The sequence below is a fragment of the Lissotriton helveticus genome, chromosome 12, assembly GCF_964261635.1.
Source record: "Lissotriton helveticus chromosome 12, aLisHel1.1, whole genome shotgun sequence".
Lineage (NCBI taxonomy): Eukaryota > Metazoa > Chordata > Amphibia > Caudata > Salamandridae > Lissotriton > Lissotriton helveticus.
In genome coordinates this window covers 798774216-798794939 of record NC_136073.1, presented here as the reverse complement: position 1 = coordinate 798794939, position 20724 = coordinate 798774216, and the positions used below count along the sequence as shown (strand labels likewise).

The 20724-nt window shown below is 47.3% G+C and overlaps 1 long non-coding RNA gene across 1 annotated transcript; it reads left to right on the top strand.

The window, feature by feature from the left end:
* The first annotated feature begins 16202 nt into the window (after nucleotides 1-16202).
* Nucleotides 16203-17406, top strand: LOC144798864 (uncharacterized). Its single transcript, XR_013603681.1, has 3 exons — nucleotides 16203-16262; nucleotides 16351-16413; nucleotides 16913-17406. It is a non-coding gene; the product is annotated as an uncharacterized LOC144798864 (long non-coding RNA).
* Nucleotides 17407-20724: the final 3318 nt, after the last annotated feature.

Below are 20724 nucleotides of genomic sequence, written 5' to 3'. Positions count from 1 at the left end.
GCCATAGAACTACAGATATTTCTCAAAGACAACCTGATAAAATATTCTACCGCTTTCAGATTTGCCAGAGTACCAGGGGAAGCAATATTTGCCTAAAGCAGAAACTCATGAGTGTGCCTATGAAGAAATGATGTGCCACATACAAACATCCAACAGAAAATCCAACACAGAGAAAAATATCAGCAGGTTTCATTCTGTACCAGAACATAGTGCCCATCACTGTCCTTGCTCCAGTTAAGATTCCCATAACACTATTTGTGTTCCTAATAATACAGTACTGTTAGACCTAGCATCATTGGCATGGTTTCTACCCTGTCTTTTTGCCTCTGCCTCCTGTATTTTTGCTGTGTGCTGGATTTCGTTTTTGCTGGTCTAGATGTTTTGGGCACTTTGCCACTACTGATCAGTGCACTGTGTGTGCCCAGGGCTTATAAATCAAATGCTGCTAGTGGGCTTGCAGCACTGGTTGTGCCATGCACACCAGTAGCCTTTCAAAGGTGTCTCAGATCTGCCACTGCAGTGTCTGTGCACAGTTGTAACTGCCATGTCGACCTGGCAAGTGCACCCACTTGCCAGGCCCTAACCTTCCCCTTTGCTTACATGTTAGTCACCCCTAAGGTATGCCCAAAGTACCCACAAGGGCAGGATGCAGTGTATGGGAAAGGTAAGATATGTACTGGGTGTGTGACAAGTCCTGATAGTGCAATACTGTGAATTTAGTTTTTCTTTATTGCAAGGCTATCTGTCCCATAGGAAAACATGGGAGATACTTTGTAACTTCTTACAAGTATAACTTCCCATGGGGACAAGATCGGAAGATGAAGTTTAGGTTCTCTGACCCCAGAATTTAATAACACATCTTTTAGTAAAGATGGTTTTTACATATTTGGTTTGAAAATGCCACTTTTAGAAGGTATATAGAAAAAGATAACGGCTCATGTGGATAAATATATATATCTTTTCTGATAGGTATAAAGCACAATGGCAATACGGGTGGTATGCGGGATGTCAAACAAAGAAGCGGCCGGGACCCCTGAGCAGGGTGAAGGAAGGTAGGCAAGCAATGGAGATAAGTTTTCACACTGGTAACTCGCAGGAGAGGCACGCAACTAAGTTTTTCTAGACTTCACTTTTACTTCACGGTGCCACTCTTCTTAACTGCAGCTGCGCAGTGCAAGCCCCCCTACAGGTGTCCCTTCATTGACCAGTCCTGAAGAGCCCCAACACCCAATTTGGGTCGAAACGTCGTCGACAACCAAAAAGAAACAGACCTCAAACAATAGTTGTCCCCATTGTTCCAACTATTGCATATTGTTTATGTATACGCCACTAGGTCGCCTCTTTCCAATGAAATCTAATATGAACTAGAAACCTTTTAGTTTACCTTTTCACTTCAATAGTTTAGGTTCGTTATATATACATTCACTTGGGACACACATTCACGTTGTGAATATTTGTATGTATGTATTTTTCACAGATCCTTTCTACAAAACTGTTTATGTATATTTTCTACAAAACTGTTTATGTATATTTAAATAAACTGTACAAATTGGCGATCCAATTTAGTAAGTGTATGCACTGCTTCTTTGTTTGACATCCCGCATACCACACGTATTGCCATTGTGCTTTATACCTATAAAAAAAGAGATATATATTTATCCACAGGAGACGTTGTCTTTTTCTATAAACTTTACACCCAGGTTCCAAGTGAGTAGGGTCCCCTTGTTTTCTTCCCAAGTACTTTTAGAAGGTAGGCATTTTCTTCTTGCTTAGCCATCCCATGTACCTCTGCTGAGTTGTGGAGTGACTGGTTTTGGAGGGATGGGCTGAGGATGTGCATTCCCTGCGACAGCGACTGGGGGGGTTGAGGTGTGTCCTGCCTTTCCTGGATGAGTCAGAGCTGGTCTCAATAGACCTGGGCTGCATTTAGAGTACTGAGAGATTTCCTTGCACCTGAATAGGCCTGGACTGCCTTACACAATGCTGTTTCTACCTCCTGCCAGGAAGCTGGACCAGAGAGGACACAACTGGTTTGGACTGAGCTAAGAGACTCTCTGCCACAAGAGAACAAAGGAAAATGTGGTATAAATATTGGGGCCCAGATCCCAGAACTTTAGATTACTTCTGGTCTCAAGAGGAACCTCTCCTAAGTAGAAAAGCTGGGAAAGCTGAAGGAGAAGTACTGCCCCTGTGCTGTGTGCTGTATGGGGTTGGCTTGCAGTGGCCATTTCTGCCAAGGACAGGACAAAGACTGAACTGTGCTGTGCATCCTGCTTGAAGAAGATCTCTAAGGGCTTGGTGTGGAGCTTGCCTCCTGTTCTGAAGTCTCAGGGACACAAATACTTTGTTTCTCCTGTCCTCCTGCACCTGGAACTGCTGTTTCAGCTGCCACAGAGGGAAATAGTAACACCGACGCCGTGACCTGAAATGAAGCCATGGGCACCACTCAATGTGGTTGATCTCCTGAACCCATCAACTCCACATCGTTTTATGAAACCAACACCTCAATGCCACCGCAACGTCATATCCCTGGCAACAGTAACTAACCGACGCCTCACCTTCCCTGCATTGCAGAAAGGAACCGACGTCTCCCGGCGCCAATGAAGCAAAACCTCCCCGACGCCATGCACCATCTTTGTTTTCATCGTACTGTTATTTGTGGTCCGTGTGGCTTTAGGCCTGACCCTGCGTACCTCGCGGTCAGCGCCGTAATTTGGGATTTTCATCTGTCATGACGTCGTAATAGGCCCAGGGGGAGCTATTTGTTGCTACAAGCTTTATTTTTGTGAATAACCTTTTTTTGGTGCTATCTAGATATATATATGGGTGATGTTTGTCGTTTGGTCTTGTTTTGGTTTAGATAAAGATTTCCTATTTTTCTAAACTTATGTGGTGTCCATTTGTAGTGTTTTCACTGTATTACTGTATGTGTGCACAAATGCTTTACACATTGCTTCTGAGATAAGCCTGTCTACTCGTGCCAAGCTACCAAAGGGTGAGCAGGGGTTGTCTAAGGGTGGAACTCCCTTACCCTGACTAGAAGCAATGGTCTCTACTGGGACAAAGGTGCAAACCATTGCCGACTAGAGAGCCCCATTGCTAACAAATACTAAATATGCCATCCTGCCACAGTTGCCACTCATGACTCCTTAAGCATATCAGACTACATCTCAAATGCCTAACAGTCTGGGATGATCACGGACACACAGTATGGTTACTTATGGTCATTGTGGCAGGAGATAGCTCACAAAGTTGCAGAGCTGCTCAATGTGCCCAGGCAGCTGTCCAGGGTGTTAGTAGTGCGGGGTACATCTTATGCCTCATATATCAGAGCTATACATTAGGATATTCCTGCAATGTCATTGCTGACATTGCCCCAGTATGAAAACTGCAGAGTCATGGAACTTTCTATATTATTCAGTATGTAAGCACAGCGTTGAGCCATAAAGACTATTTTCAGCGTATGTAATGTTCCATCCTGATGGGAAAACTAAAATTTAACTGATATCAAAAGAACCCTTGCCGTGCCAGATTCTACATTGTCTAAATATGTATATGAACACTGGTTACCCTATCGGGTGGTTAGCCGGGCTTTATAAATCCTGATTGCTTGATTGACTGTCATACCAGGAATCAAGGGGCATATTATCAAGCCCCTTGTCGCCCCGTCATCGGCATTTTTCTGCCGATAACGCGTCGATATTTGCATCGCCCTATTATCAAGGCAGCGTTAAGTTAATTAACTTGGCTTAAAGCCACGTTAATTGACTTAACGCTGCCTTGGTAATAGTGCCCCTTTCACAATAAACTTATCATGAAAGGGGGCGTGCAGAGGGTGTTGCGGTGGGCGTTCCACCGCACCACCCATTCACTTCGATGCTGCCACCTATTATCAAGAGAGGCGATAATAGGTGGCAGCGCCGAATTTAAGAACAGGAAAGACCTGTTCTTAAGGTGGCGAAACGAGGAGAAATGCTTCATTTCTCCTCGTTTTTGCTTTTTCCATGTGTGCTGCCTTGTGCAGCACACATGGAAAAAGCAAAATGCCAAGGTTTGTTGATGTACAGGAAGGTGTCACTTCCTGTACATAAACAAACCTCTTTTTAAAAATGCCAATTTGTCACTTACATGTGTGCTGCATGAAGCGGTACAAAAGGGGGTGGTGATGGACGGAGCATCTGAACCAATCAAATACTCACTCCCAGTCAAAAGATCTGGGTTTAATCCATCACCGTTCACATGTGCCTCATGGGAACAGTCCAGCCCTAACTGTCCATCACAACCCCCTTTTGTACCGCTTTGTTCGCCATAAGTTAGCAAGGTAAGCTCAGGCGTGAGTCCCTTGCTCACTTTGCCACTGGATTCAAGCAAGCCTGGCTGAAGACGGCTGTAATGCCAGAAACCTGTCCTAGGAAGCTTGTTTCCGGTCCAGGGAAGGCATGGCTTGCCAGTTCGGGCTGGACTGTTCCCATGAGGCACAGGGTCAGACTGATTTGCATAAGGCCATGTCTGACTGGGGTGTCAGAGTGGGCTAAAGAACGGTGATGGATTAAACCCAGATCTGTTGACTGGGTGTGAGTGTTTGATTGGTTCAGATGCTCCGTCCATCACCACCCCTTTTTGTACTGCTGCATGAAGCAGCACACATGTAAGTTACAAAATGGCATTTAAGCTTTGTTTATGGGGGGGGGGGCGCTAGAGGGCGCCAAGCAAGATGGCCGCACTGCTGTGAGGCTCTACGTGACCGGGAATATATCCGCCAAATATCTGCTATATCCTGTGCCTTTACAGTTCTGAAAAGATAGTGGTGCCTACCTGTGAGAGTCCTGTGCTGCCTGAGTCGCCTTGCTGCTGCGTGGGTCTGCCATTTGAGGTGCAATCAGCCCCCTACATTTTCCTCGTGGCGAGGACTGAAAATGGCGACTGCTGGGCGCTGATGAGCTGCGGCGGATCGGAGCTCTCAGCTGTCTGCGTGGTGCCATTGAATGCCCTGAGGTGTATGCTAGTGACCTCCCAGCAGACGGTAGCGGCTTCGGATCGGGAGGCGTGCCTGGAGCCTTCCCGGTTTATAACCTGCACAGCGCGGCCCGTGGTGATCGGAGGCGGCGAGACTGGGCGGATCCGGCGGACTCTCCAGTGAAGCTGCGGGGGCGTGCCTGGTGCCTCCCGGGCCTGGTGAGCGCCGCGCGGCTCCGCTGGTGCCGGAGGGGGCTGCGCCGGAGGTGCGGCAACAGACTGCGATATACCCAGAGAAGAGGCCTGGCGGAGAGGAGTCCTGCGGCGGCGTAGCGGAAGCGCCAGCCCTACTGGACAACAGCGCCCGTCGGTGCTAGATGCGGTGAGTGGGTGGGCCTGCACAAGGTCTGGGTTGGGGAGGTGGAATCGGGCCCGGTGCTAGGCCACGCCTTGCTTGCTGGATCTGGTGCGGGGCAGAGGGCGCTGAAGAGCTTCAAGCCCATAGCAGCTGGGGAGGAGATATCGGCGGGCCCATTGTGCAGTAGGCCCTTCTGCTGTAAGACGTTGCAATAGTTCAGAGTCTCGGGAGGGCAGGGGTGACAGCAGAGCCCCCCGGAACCGCCCTAGTGTGTACTGTGCCTACATTCGCTGTGGAGACTCCTCGCAGTTGTCTATCTTGCCACACAATCCCTAATCTGAGCAGTGGATCGGTGGCCTTTGCTGAGACATTCTCTTTCTGGGCGCAGCCGAGTTGGTTCATGATTGGCAGAGCTTAGCGTTGCGGAATCTGCGTGGTTACAACAGAGGCCGCCATAGCGCTACAGCACACCCTACTGATGCCAGCTGGTAGGGGGGACTTATCTTCATGAGCAGTGTGAGGCAGGTTGCTCCGCTAAATTGCTCCACTCCCACTTGGACCACTGGGATGTAGGTTCTGCTGCCATTATTTTTTGTGGGTGTCTGAATAAGAGGTGAGGCCCTGGCACTCGCTAATTCTACCTCCTCACTGCGAGACCCTGAAGGGTGCGCTCTGGTCGTGCCCTGTGTCAAGTCTGGACCACATAGCACGCCCGACTCCTACCTTGCCCCTCTTCCTGCACTGACTGGCGTTTTGCGGTCTGGGGCCATGCGCCGACCTGATAAGACACAGCCTAAACTAACATTTGAATCTCGGCGTGCCCCTAAGACCCCACAGAAACCTGCCTCGCACTCTAAGGTGGATGCGGTATCGGATGGGCCCCCCACCCTTGAGGCTACACTGGTTGCCATGCAGCGGACCTTACAATCCATAGAAGGCGCATTGACGGCCGCCAACCACAGACTAGATCACATGTCTTCGCAGTTGGAAAAACAAAGCGTGCGCATGGGTGAGGTGAAGCAGAGGGTCTTTGCCGCAGAAGATGGTCTGTCCACAGTTACAGATAAGGCCCTGAATATGGAGAAGGTCCTCTCGCTTATACAGGCGAAGAACGAAGATTTGGAGGCGCGGTCCCGACGCAATAACATCCGCGTTACGGGACTGCCGGAATCCACAAATGTGGGGAAAATAGAGACCTATATGGAACGCCTCATTAAAGACATCTTTGGCACGGAACACCTCTCCCCTATGTTCATTGTAGAGCGCGCACACCATTTGCTGGCTGCCCGCCCAGTCCCAGGAACACCTCCGCGTCCTATAATTGCTAGGATTTTGAACTATAGGGACAGGGACACGATTTGGCGATTGGCGCGAGAAAAGGGAGCCATAGAGCATCAGGGGAACTCCCTTGCCTTCTTTCCTGATTTTACTGTTGCAGTGCAGGCCGCGTGCAGGGAATTCGCCACTGTGAAACAGTTTCTGCACTCGGAGGAGGTCCCCTTTGCAATGCTGTACCCTGCCCGCTTGCGTATTGGCGCAGCTTCGGACAATAAGATTTTTTCTTCACCTAAGGCTGCTATGGATTATGCAAAAAAGTTGAAGCGGAGGAGGCGGGCCTCTGCGGAAGCGACAGGAGGGGAGGAACTGGAAGACGCTGAGTGCTGAGGGCTCTTCCTGGTGTGTAACTGTGATTACTGCCCTAGAGAGACAGCTAGACCTTTGGGACACTGTGCACAATAATATGTTAGATGGTTTTCATTAGTTGCCCATCCTATCTGTAAATCTACTTCTTGTCTTATGAAGGGTGGACTGTTACAGACACAGTGGAACTGAAAATGTTATGGATGTCAGGAGTGTTATATACTGGCTGTCACTGGTGAGCCTTTAGCGACTTTGACTCTTTTACTCTTTGGATACCACCTACTCCAAAACATAACAACAAAGGGGAAAAAAAACAAAAGTTACGGAGGGATTCATGCCTGTCTAGACCTGAGTTGTTTATTTTGGAGTCTGGGTCTCTTGAGTTATACCATGATGCTAGGATTTATAAACGTATAATGATATGGCGCCGGATGTGCCACAATGCCCCCCTGTCAACTCCTGCTACGCGGCAGGAATGCGCATCTGCGCCCCCTCTATATGGGTATACCCCAACTTTTGTTTTCTGTTGTGGGTGATGGGGGGGAGGGCTAGGTTGGGATTGGAGGTGGCTTTGGCATGGTTGGGGTGCTGAAGTCGGAGGTGGGCGGGACGGGGCGAGTTGGGAGGGGGGGTTGTTGGTTCATTGCTACCAGGTGTACAGTTCGGATCCGAGATGTCCGTTGCGCTCTGAGAATGTATCGAACCGGTGTTATTATCTACTTATTAGTACACCTACCACCAGACAATGGGTAGCTCCATTAAATTTGCCACTTGGAATGTGCGTGGGCTGAACTCCCCGCAGAAATTCAGGATGGTGTTTGCAGGACTGGATAGAATGGGTGTGAAGGTGGCTTTCCTTCAGGAAACACATTTGACCTCTGCCTCGGTACGGAATGTTGGCGCCCGGTAGGCTGGTGTGCGTACTTCCTCCTCCTATTCCTCGTTTGCTAGAGGTGTACTCACATTAGTGAAGAAGGGGGTTCCCTTTACTGAAATTCAGACTGAATCGGATGACTGTGGACGATGTGTGATAATTCATGGCAGACTGGGAAGCGAGAGTGTGTTGTTAGTGAACATCTATGGGCCGAATGTGGATGATCCGGCTTTTTTCTCTGATGTGTGGCACAGGATTCAGCGGTTTTCCTCAAGCTGAAATTATTTGGGGTGGCGATTTCAATGTGTACTTGGATGTGTTTAAGGATAGACAGGGAGTGAGTGACGCCCGTCCGAAAAATGCATCTGAATTGTTGTGGGGTCTGATAGATGCTGGGTGGCTGCGTCATCCAGAGGTGCGCGAGAGTACTTGTGTGTCTTCAGGGCGCGGCTCGTGGTCCTGCATTGACTATTGGTTGATTTCAGAAGGGGTGTATCCTTGGGTCCAGAGTGTGTGTCATGCAGCCAGGACGCTCTCCGACCATTCTCCTGTGCTCCTGGAATTGGCGTTGCCGGACTGTGGGGCCCCGCCATTTGCCTGGCGCCTTCAACCGTCTGAATTGAAGGATCCGGTGTTCAAACACACTATAGAAGAAGCGATTGGGCATTACTTCACAGAGAATGAAAGGACAGTGGATAGCGCCGGAGTCTTGTCGGAGGCCTTTAAGGTCACCATAAGGGGGGCTTGCATAGGGGCTCAGGCGGGTGTGCTGCGGGATATTAGACGCCGGATACGGAAACTAGCTATGGAGATTAGTGAGTTGGAGCGAGCCGTCTGCGGATAAGCTAGCTCAGATCCGAGAACTTGTCTCGGAACATAATGACACTGTAGACCAGGAATTGTGGCACTGCTCTCAGCGCCGGGTGGCACGCTATTATGGGGAAGGTGGGCAGCCGAGCAGATCCCTGGCTCAGAGGCTGAGGGAGACCTGAAGTCAGGAGCACATACATGAGCTCATTGATGATGCAGGTGAGGCATGCCACTCAGCAGACGCCCTGTGTGAGGTTGTCTTGCAGTTCTACACAGACCTCTATGCTGCCCGGGAGTCTCCTTCTGATGAGGCAACGCATGCCTACCTAGACGATGTGGCACTGGGTTGGTTGTCCAATGCGCATCATGAATAGTTGGTGCAACCGTACGGAGAGGAAGATGTGCGAGATGCTATAATGGCATTACCTGCCTGCAAAGCTGCCGGACCGGATGGGCTGCCTAGTGAGTTTTATAAGACGTTTGCAACACTATTGGCTCCCCGGCTGCTGGAGGTATTTGCGGAGGCATATGACAATGGGCATCTTCCGCCGTCACTTCGTGAGGCCTTACTGTCACTCTATTGAAACCAGACAAACCCCCTAATCAATGAGGATCGTACAGGCCACTGTCCATCATCAACATCGACACCAAAATTTTTGCAAAAGTGATCGCCACCAGACTTCAGCCCCTGGTTCCTCTTCTGGTCCTGCCGGACCAGTCTGGCTTCATGATGGAGAGGTCCACTACACATAATTTACGTACCCTATTTTCCACACTGCACTATTTTGAACCTGACTTCCAGGCCATGGCTGTGTTACTAGACGCGGCTAAGGCCTTTGATTCTGTGCATTGGTCTTACATGTTCACGGTCCTGACTCTAATGGGGTTTCCTCCTTCTTTCTTCATTGGATTCAGGTTCTTTATAGTGGTCCTGTTGCCAGGGTTAGGGTTAATGGCAGGGTCTCCCCCCTATTTCCGATTGGGAGGGGCACCCGACAGGGTTGCCCCCTATCACCGATACTCTTCTCCTTGATAATTGAGCCACTAGCGTGCAAGCTTCCCCAAAAACATTCGGCTGCGGTCTTGCGATTCCGGCAGCACCCCTTGATCGTATCACTGTATGCGGACGATATGCTTCTGTATGTCCGGGAGCCCCCCAACTATCTATCCCCGCTTCTGAGGGAATATGTCCAATTTGATAGATTTTCGGGCTTGTGCATAAACTGGTCCAAATCCGTGGTTTTTCCTCTAACGGAGCGCACAAAGGAGGTCGACTTGGACTTTCCCCTGACATGGGCTACAGAACCAGTAAAGTATCTTGGGGTACTGGTTCATAGAGACCCCACAGTGGTGGTCGCAGAGAACCATGGTCGCGCCATTATGCAAGCTGAGAGGTGGGCACGTCTTCCTTTGTCCCTGGCGGATAGGATCGCGGTTATTAAAATGGTGTTCCTGCCTAAATTACTGTATGTTTTCATCAATGTCCCCATCAGGCTGAATCTGGCTTTCTTTCAGACGTTGCAGTCAGCTTTACTCAAATTTATATGGGGAGGCAAGCAAGCAAGATGCCGCTGGGACCTCCTATTGCAACCATTTGACAGAGGAGGCTTTGAAGCCCCGGATATTCGCTTATATTACCTTTGTGCACAGGCGCATTTTGCGCATTACTGGCATTTCCCGCAGCGCTTCCAGCCGCATGTGGTGATTGAAACAGATGCGGTTCGTCCTATCCCGGTACAAGCTATGATCCTTTCGGGCAGGTCAGGAGGACCTTGCCAGGAAATTAACCTTGCCTGGTGCACGTCTTGGGCGTGGAAGGCCCTGGCTGCTAGGGTTCCACTTCCGTATCTCTATGCTCGTCTCCTACCTTTAGCTTCCCATCCGGGAATCTCAGCTGCGAGGGAGCCCGCTGCCTTGAAAAAGCTCTCGGCTGCCGGTGTGGTTCGTATGGGTGACCTGTACACTGGAGGTCGATTCAAAACTCTGGAGGAAGCCCAACAGGGCGTCAATCGACCCCTTCTGTTCAGATTCATGTATATCCGCGTTCGGCAGGCAGTACTGGATGTTTACCCGAAATTCCCGGAGGAACCTGTAACCCTCAGGGCCTTGCAGGTGATGCTGACGGGTACGAGTCGTAAAGGGCTCATAACTCGCCTTTACCATGCCTCTCAGAGAGAAACTGAGTTTGATGAACATTCGTCACATCAATGATGGCAAACGGCACTGGGCACCCGACTCCCGATGGAAACATGGTCGGCTTGTTGTCAACTCACAGGGCGCTTGACTGCCAATTGTAATCTTAGGATTATCCACTTTAAGTTTCTGCATCAAATATATTATACTCCACTACAGCTCCATCGGTATGGTTTGCGTGAGTCTGCAAGGTGTGTGAGATGTGGAATAGAGGATGCGGATTTCCTACACGTGGCTTGGCTGTGCGGGAAGGTGGCGGAGTTCTGGGGTGCGGTAGCTCGCATCTTATCGGAAGTGGTACTGGAACGAGTTGAATGTACTCCTGAATTGTGCCTCCTAGGTTATGTCAATGGGCTAAAGCTCGCTAACTGCCGCCTAGTGGCGGTAGCCACTTTGCTGGCAAGGCGTGTCGTGGCAAAGAGGTGGGGTGCACGTTCAGCTCCCACTGTCAAATTGTGGCTTACTGACCTGTCATACTGTAGAGACCAATTGCTAGCTTACGGGGAGGAGCTGCCCGAGGCTTCCCGCCCAAAGGACTTCTGGAGCCCAATGACGACATACATGATTGCACACCCTGACCTGCTTGACACATAGGTCGATGTGAACACTGTTCTGGATGTATCACAGATTACAGTCATACTACATTGTAAGATATGAGTGCTATACTGTACTGTCAATATGATACTACTCACTGTACGCTATATCTACCGAAAGGCGCAAGCACGGACAGAACTGCCCCGCGGAGACGGCTTTGCAGTGTTGGTACAACCTGGTAGGTGGGAAGGGGGTGGGGGGATTTGGGGGAAAGTTGGGTGTTTATTTTTGCAATTTGGCAAGGGCTGTATACGCTGTGAACTGACTAACTGTGCCATTTACAATGTACGGATTTCCAATGTACCTTGGCGGTGATATGCATACGTTTTTGTAGATGTGCGCTGTATGTTGTACTCTTAAGTTGCTAATAAAACTTAATAAAAAAAAAAGCTTTGTTTATGTGCATGAAGGAACACCTTCCTGTACATACACAAACCTTCCCTGCCTGCGCTGGCGTTAATTTGTAAAACGTATCGCCATCGCAGGGGGAAACGCTAGGCTGCACCATATCCTTGGTAATATGGTGCAGCCTAGCGTTTCCGAAGTGGCGAAGAGAGGCGTTAAGCCAAGGCGGCTAACACCTCTATTCGCCACTTTGTTGGTAATATGCCCCCCAATTCTTCAATATGTAAAGCACAGTTGTAGGAAAACATTAAAATGAGCAATTAAGGCTGAACCTATTGTCATGTCGGATTGGATATCACCCAGGTATTTTGAACACAACTGTTAGTTTGAAACCAAATGCACATTATGTAGAGACCAATATCAGTGGGATCGCCTTTGCCAACAAGCTATGCCTACTCAACTCCCATCACCTACCCGTTCCTCTCTTCTCCTCACCCTCCTTCTCACAGGCATATTTTCAGCAACAAGGTGGAGCAACGCTTGGACTTTCCACAATCCACCCACAGCTGACCCTAGTGCCAGCTGCTTGATCCACTGCTACAGAGAAGGGTATTATCCCCCTGTCTTCTTCTTTCATAGAACGTCCATTGCCACTCATGCGAGGAGGTAGAATGAGCCTTCTGGTCAAGCCTCCCATTTCTGGCCACCCATAGATGAAACCTTCTATATCTGTGTGCATGGACATGCAGTGTATTATTTAAGAACAACAGCGGTCCCATGCATACACAATGTTTGTAGGTAAATAAATATAGACAGAATCAGTTCTATATTTTAGAGCGACATGTCCAGCCGGACAGTGGTCTTTAAATTTACTCAATATGCAGAGAGTTACAACCAGAAGGGATACCTTCAACATTCACCAGTGTGGAGCACAAGCCTGTACCCTGACACTCCTAGATTCCACACTAAGAGGAGAAAAATTAATAAGATTTGCGCAGGTCCTTCCTTGTTTACTGACCAGGAAGACAGTACCACAGCAGCGAGCTCGAGTCTCTCTGAGGATTTGGAGAAACAAAAGAAAAAACATGCTCGATTGGAACTAATGATTCTTATGCTGACCCAATACCTAAAATCAAACACCATTCCCCTTGGTTTACAAGTCAGAAATATTCCCGGAGTCTTTACTGACAATCCCAAATATATTACAGGATTCAGTAGCATAGGCACCACCTGCTCTAGACATTGGTTAGTCTTAGGAATAGAAACGGCAAGCGAAGAACTAAAAAAACTGGTTGAATCTATTAAAGACCTAGAACAACAAATAACTGATAACAACGGTGTCACTGAGGCAAAAAACCTACTTGAAAAGATTGAAAAAACCGTTCTAGAATTCCACCGCATAGAACAAAATGAAAAGTCAAACAAAGTAAAAAAAGATATTAAAGCTTTTTCTCTTGAACGTGCCTACCCCTATCTGCATAAAGATTTCTACACGAATCGTAATTTTAACCCACACCAACAGACCCCAAGACCTTGGGGCCGCTTCAACAGAAGAAACACAGTGGTTGGCTTTACTGATTCATCCGCAGAATCCTCTGATAGCTCCGACCCAGGTGAAGGACCAAGTGGCCCTACACGCAACCAAGGCCAGCATTTTTTATCCAGAGGCAACACCGAACCCCCGAAAAGAGGGCGAGTGAAGCAACAGCAGAGATGACACAATCCCCCAGGGGAGAGACAAACCCGTCACAAATTTTACCAATGGTAACAGAAAGCGAAAACATAGACACCATCCCGGTATTTAATCTATTCAAACACACCTTGTCCAGCCAGGAGGTCTCTATTCTAAGTAAGGGCTTATCATTTGTCCCTACAATCTACCCCAATTTTCTTGATTTACAATCAGAATTAATGGGTTTCTTTCGCAAGATTAGACTTCGGGCATTCTTTGAATTACACCCCTCAGAACCCAAGCTGGCCATCACTCCCTTTAGACCCCCTTCCACCTTTTCACCCAGCTCCAATATGATCCCAAAGGAAATCACTACCTTTGAAAAGGTTATCCTAAAAGAAACCTCCAATCTGGCCCAATCCCATCTGTTCATACCCTATAACATCTCTCTGGATGAAAAAGTCGCCATCTCCACCCTAAAAAATAACTCTAATCTTGTCATCAAACCAGCAGACAAGGGTGGGGGAATAGTGTTACAGAATATTGAGAACTATAAGGACGAATTGCTACGTCAGGTTTCTAACACTGACCACTATTGCAAACTGCCCTGTAACCCCACCAGAGGCTTACAGACACTTATCAAACAAGTTACGACAGAAGGCGTTGACAACGGCTATCTCAGTAAACTTGAATATAATTTTCTGAACATCACCAACCCCAGAATTCCGGTAATATATACACTTCCGAAAATTCACAAAAGGTTAGACAACCCTCCAGGGAGACCCATTGTGTCTGGATGTGGCTCGGTACTAGAACCCCTGGGCCACTACGTTAACTATTTTCTTAAAGACTTTGTGCCTGAAACCCAATGCTACATTCGAGACAGTATGCATATGATAAATCTTATTGAGAATCACCCATTCGACTGTGATAAAGAGACTCTATGCACTTTGGACGTAGAGTCTCTTTATACCAACATACCCCAGCGAGATTCGCTCATTGTTATGGAAAGTATACTCAACATGAGACCGCGCCCACATAGAGTACCTACTCTGTTCATAGTGCAACTTCTTGAGATCTGCCTCACACAAAACTTTTTTATGTTTGACTCACAATTTTACCAGCAGGTACGTGGAACCAGTATGGGAGCGATTTTTGCTCCTACTCTGGCCATCCTGTACATGGACTGGTTGGAAGTTAATACTATTCTAACCCCCAGCAACCCATTCAATCTAGGGTTGCTTACTTGGAAACGTTATATTGACGACATTTTCCTCATTTGGGGTGGGTCCCTCGATGATCTTCCGAATCTTTTACACTGGCTTAACAATAATTGCAACGGTCTGTCCTTTACCCTTACTCACAGTAAAAGTCATATTGCGTTTCTAGATCTAACTATACAACATCAGGGTGGTACACTTTATACATCCCTTTACCGCAAGCCCACAGAAAGAAATACTCTTCTTAGCTACAGTAGCTGCCATCCAAGGGCTCTGAGAGACAGCCTCCCCTATTCCCAATTTCTAAGGCTTAGGAGGAACTGTTTCAAGAAAGAGCACTATTTTTGTGAAGCCAATACCCTCTCAGCCAAACTGAGATCCAGGGGTTACCCACGCCGCTTGGTAAAAAATTCCATGAAAAGGGCATGGTACTGCCCCCGTGAGACCCTCCTTGAACCCAAACCCAAACCAACCACTGACAAAACGGTATGTGTCACTACCTTCTCCCCCATCTCCAATCGCATCAAACAAAGCATAAAAAGGAACTGGCACATACTCAACTCTGGACAACTCAAGTGGGAAACCCCTCTATTTGCTTTCCGCAAAAGTAAAAATCTGAAGGACCAGCTGGTTAGGGCAGCCCTACCCGCCACATCTCCCGTGAATACTACACTCAATGACCACTGGCAGTTACCCCCCCTACGAGGCCACTCTAAGTGTGGGTCATGTGTGGTGTGTAACTTTACAGTGGATTGCAAGGAATTTGTTTTCAAGGATGTGAAGAGTGAATTAATGACCTTTACCAACTGTAACAGCTGTAATGTTATTTATGCTATCTTTTGTCCATGCAATCTGATATATGTGGGTCAAACGAAACAAAAAATAAAACTCCGAATATCCCAACATCGAAGCAGGATCCGCTGTGGGACACCCAATGCCCCACTAGTAGAACATTTTTCCATGAAAGGACACACAGAGAATGAAATTCGCTGGACTGTTATCAACCAAATCATCATCCCACCAAGAGGCGGAGATCTAACCCGTATGCTCAACAAGGAAGAGCTTAAATGGATCCTCAAAACGGACAGTTTAAACTCTGGGTTAAACCTCCAAGAGGACTGGACTTCTTTAATCTAATCCAATTACTTGTTGCAAATGAACTCTGTGTTTCTCACTGGGCTGTTTCAGACCCCTAATGTAATGCTTCCCTTGTAAATAATTTATGTCAATATTGTAGATAACTGTTAACTGTGTTTTTATAACCTTATTCACTGTCACTGCGCACCTTCACCACCATGTACTAAAACTCCCCCTCACTCCCAAGATGGCCGTTCGGTAGTCCACTCTTTATTTCTGTGCCCCGGTAGCGCCGACCAACCAGAGCCCTTATAACAACCATCCGTACTTCCCCACGAGGAAGCCAGGATACAATCCATACTGCCGACTGACCCGGTAAGCAACAGCCTTAGGGCGTGTGTAGAATCCCTCCCTAATCCCCCTGCAACCTTGTTCTGATCCCGTCCTTTTTCAACAGGCTATCCCATGGCTCCGTCGATTACAACATTGTTAAGCGGTATCCCGGTTTCAGCCCGATTTTTGGTAAGACCCGCTCGGCGCCGTATTATTCACCATGGAACCGCTCCCTTTAATGCACGTCACTGATTCCTCTTAATCATTTTATTTCCAGGGCTCGCCGTCACGAAACGGTCATTCTCGCGCTGCCGCCGATCCGGTTTGGGCATTCAACGCGGTAGGCTTCTTTAAGAACTTGCGCCCCGCTCCGAACCTATTACTTTTCTATCACCAAGTCACTTATTATTTGAACTCACTCCGACTTTTTGCCAGCACTCCGCGGTACCTTCCACACTCTGGCGGTTGCGGACTGCTTCAATCACTCCTTCATGAATCTACACGGGTACACGTGCACACTATTCTCAGTACCCTAGGTCAATTCTCCCCAACGCGTGACCTATCTACACGTGTACACTTATGATAGTACCCTATGTCACTTCACCCCAACGCATGACCAATTAGCCCACCCTTGGTCACCCACTCGGTCCCCTTGCGCTTACGCATGCAGTTAGTCTCAAATGTGAATGAAAGTGGTTTTCCGCATGTCATCCACCTGGAGTTAATAGATAAACGCCACGAAGTCACCGCGCCTGTTTATAAATAAGATCACTCCAAATCACAGAAATAATTTATGAAAATGTACATATGTCAATTCCTTTCCTCTTTCCCTCCCTTAGGCAATTAGAGGCTTTATATACGCTAAGGCATTACCTAATGTCCTGATGATGGTCTCCATGATCTAATGTAGTGAGACCGAAACGCCGTCGACTTGCCTCGCACCTTATACATAACCTGATTGATATGTAAATGTATTGTAAATGGTGCCTCATGATATTTCTGTACATATGAATCTTGAAACAGAAAAACGTCACTTTTTGCCTTACAAAAGCCCTCCTTTTTCTCCTCTTAGTGTGGAATCTAGGAGTGTCAGGGTACAGGCTTGTGCCCCACACTGGTGAATGTTGAAGGTATCCCTTCTGGTTGTAACTCTCTGCATATTGAGTAAATTTAAAGACCACTGTCCGGCTGGACATGTCGCTCTAAAATATAGAACTGATTCTGTCTATATTTATTTACCTACAAACATTGTGTATGCATGGGACCGCTGTTGTTCTTAAATAGTATGCTCCCCGAGGTCCTGTGCTGACTAAATTGGGGCCCCTTGTTGTTCTCTAACATGGACATGCAGTGTAGCACCATTTCACAGAACACCAACCTGTTAGAACATGCTACCTGGTTAATGGTGCTGCATTGAGTCAGCAGAGCAGGCTTCCCCTCAAAGGCTGCATAGAATAAGAGAACATGGTCTTGGGACTTTCAGGCATGGGTGATAAAAGCAGAACAGTTCACTCTTAGTCTACCAGGAAAGTGCCACTGTACAGAGTTGCCAGCAAGTGACAGTGGCGGCTAAGACCTGGAAAAGCCTCCCCTGCACCTCAGAGCCTCACCTTCGCTCCAGCAGTTCAGAAAGAACGTCAAGATTGGATGTTCAACCAATAGGAGAACATGCAGCTCATTCTCCCAGCACCACGAGGCCTTCAAGGGTGATGTAGCCGGGCTCTATCCGATTGATGCTGAAGTTGTCACAGGTCTCAGAAACAGACACCGGGAAACGCTTCAGTGAATGTCCTTTAGAGTCTCCATGTGATCATTGCCAGGGATCTCTCCAGGCACATCCTCTTTTATTTGCTGTCCCAAGTACATTGTGGGATTCATTATGTATTTATTCAGTCAATTTCCTACAGTGCCAGCTGATAGGGGAGTGGTCTGCAGATATGTCCTAAACATAATGTACATTAGCGTTTCCAAATCTGTGGTGGCGCTGACCGCAATGGGTCCGTGGCATCTACTTAAGTGGTATACGTTTGCTGAAAACATTAAACAATATTAGCAGATTCATAAAGTGAATATACAAAAAACTAAATGTAAAATTGAACATGTAAAACGCTTTGTAAAAAGAGGAGTTTGAAATTGTTGGCTAAAAGTTAAGTTGGTATCATTAGCTTGATTTGTGGGAGCAGCGTAAGTATGAATCTAGTGTGGACGAATGGTGGCTTCAATTGAACCACCACTATGCGCTGACAAAAAGCGACCATGCATTAGGGGAAAAAAGACAAAGTGACGTCACTTAAACTTTTAGAAAATAAGACCACATTTTGAAAAGCTCCAACCTTCCTATAAAAATGTGGATTTTTGTATATTTTGTGTTTGTGAATTAAATAAAATATTGCATAATTTGTCTGTATACATGTTTCTGTATTCTTGTGCATGTTTTCAGGTTCAAATATTATTAGTGATTCACTGTGGTCTCACAGAAGTCAAAAGGTTAAGAAGCACTGATGTACAGGTATTACATTTTTGCCCTCAATGGTGTTCTTTCTCGTAGCCCAGTCTGTGTCATTTTCCTTGCTACTGCTGAGTTCTCATGCTCTCCCGCATGCATGTACAGCTTTGGAGCAGTGCAGTTGGAGCAATTTGACCACACCTACTGATCTCAGGGGCTTCCAACAGCATCAGTACTTCTACTGGCAGTGAAATGTACCTTCACACCACCTCCTACTCTAGGTGATTCCAATCACGGGCATGCAGGGCACATGCGTTTCGATGAAGAAGCATCCAAGATTTCAACGCAAGACTTCCGGGAAACAAAGAAATTGGGTTTGCAGCAAGAACCAAGCCTCTAACGTAGTAAAAGACACATGCATGTGCCCTTTGCAAAACATCTCAATTTAGTAATTGTGTCCCAGTCAGTGCTTAATTTGAGCCGGTGGATCCGGTGCTCGGCACTGACCCTTATTTATCAACACTGCACTTATGATAGTCTGCCATATGGTGGCACTGTTTGTCTGCTTCCGACAAGGACACAATAATAGTTGTTTATTGATTCAAAATACATTAAAAGTGTTGAATACCATACCTGTCACCCAAATCATTCTCATAGCTTTTGGGGGCTGGTATAGTCTGAATTGTCACACTTGTAGGATTGTGATTGTTAGTAGCTGTGTTGGTTTTGTCATTGGCAGTGCTAGAGGGGGCAATGGGTGTTACAAGCTGCAGTGGCCTCCTGACGAGGGCCCTCACATTTATATTTTTTTTACAAATTAAGCACTGGTCCCAGTTTGCCACTGTAGTCTATTGCATGTGGAGTAAGCAGACATGTAGAAACAAGATATCTATATTGAATTGGACTTTCTGTTAAATTTGTTGTTACACACTTGAGAAAACATATCTCCAGCAATGATGTCCTTGTTCTATCTTGCTCAGGAATGCCTTCCTTGTCCTCCCAACTCGTCCTGTCCCGTCCCCTGGGCACAAAGTAGCATACAATATCTTGCCTGTGGACCAGGGGGGATTTATCATACACCTCATGACATCTCCACACTCCTTAGAGGAAAAGACACATCTCTGACATGACATCCCTCATTTGTGAAGCATGGTAGCACAAGCTGAAGCGAAGACTCCTTAGTGTCTTTCCCAGCATCTGCTCCTGCTAACTCTGAGTTCCTGGAGTCAGTAGAGTTGCTCCTGCTGCTACAGATGGTGCAGTGTTTGTGGTGTAGCTCCAGCTGACGTGTTGAGTCATGAGGTTGGTAGTTGTGCTGAATGGTGAATGGCACACTGCTCATTACTGCCGGAACTTAAGATGGATGCTCTTCTATCTCCAGTATGGCGGTCAGGTGACTTCAAGATACCCCATGTTTCTTGTGAGAGCTAATCTAATCCAAACTATGCGGACTTCAAAAGTGCACGGCCACCCAAAGGCTTCCGCGCGCTATATGATCCATAGCGTTGCCCATGAGCTAACAGGGGTCCATATGAAGAGGTCTTGATTAGTAGGGGTAGAGCCAGGCTTTAAGCACTTTCCTAAACTGTGTCTCATTGTCTAGGCTTCTTAATGCTATGGGCAGTGAGTTCCAAACTTTAGGAATAAGATGTGAGAAGGATCTTCCCCCCCATCTAGTTCTGTGAATTCGAGATACCTTCAGGAGTTGGGTGGTAGAACATCCTAAAACCCTACTAGGGATGCATGGTATCAAGAGTGGCCTAATCAGGAAGGGTCCTTTGGAGTTAAACCCTCTAAATGCAAGACTTAATGTTTTGAATTTTATCCTTTCCTAGATGGGGAGCCAATGGAGAGAAGCCAAGGCATTTTGGGCCTTGTTTTGGGTTATGCATAGAGTCCTTGGTGCCGTATTTTGGAAGACCTGGAGCCTTTTCGATACATTTAGGGGAACCTATATATAGGGAGTTCCCATAGTCCAGTGAAGAGAGAACTAGAGATTGGACCACAATTCTTCAGGAAGCGATGGGTAAGAGAGCTAGGATTTTGCAAAGAGTTCAAAGGAGGCCAAAGCAGGTTGCTGCCAGTTTTTGTGCTTGTGCAATCATAGAAATTGAACCACCCAGCCAGTTTTTATAACCTTTTTATGGGGGAGGAGGGGGCAGATGGATTGCCCAAACTCTCTGGCCATTCTAGAGATGGTTGAGG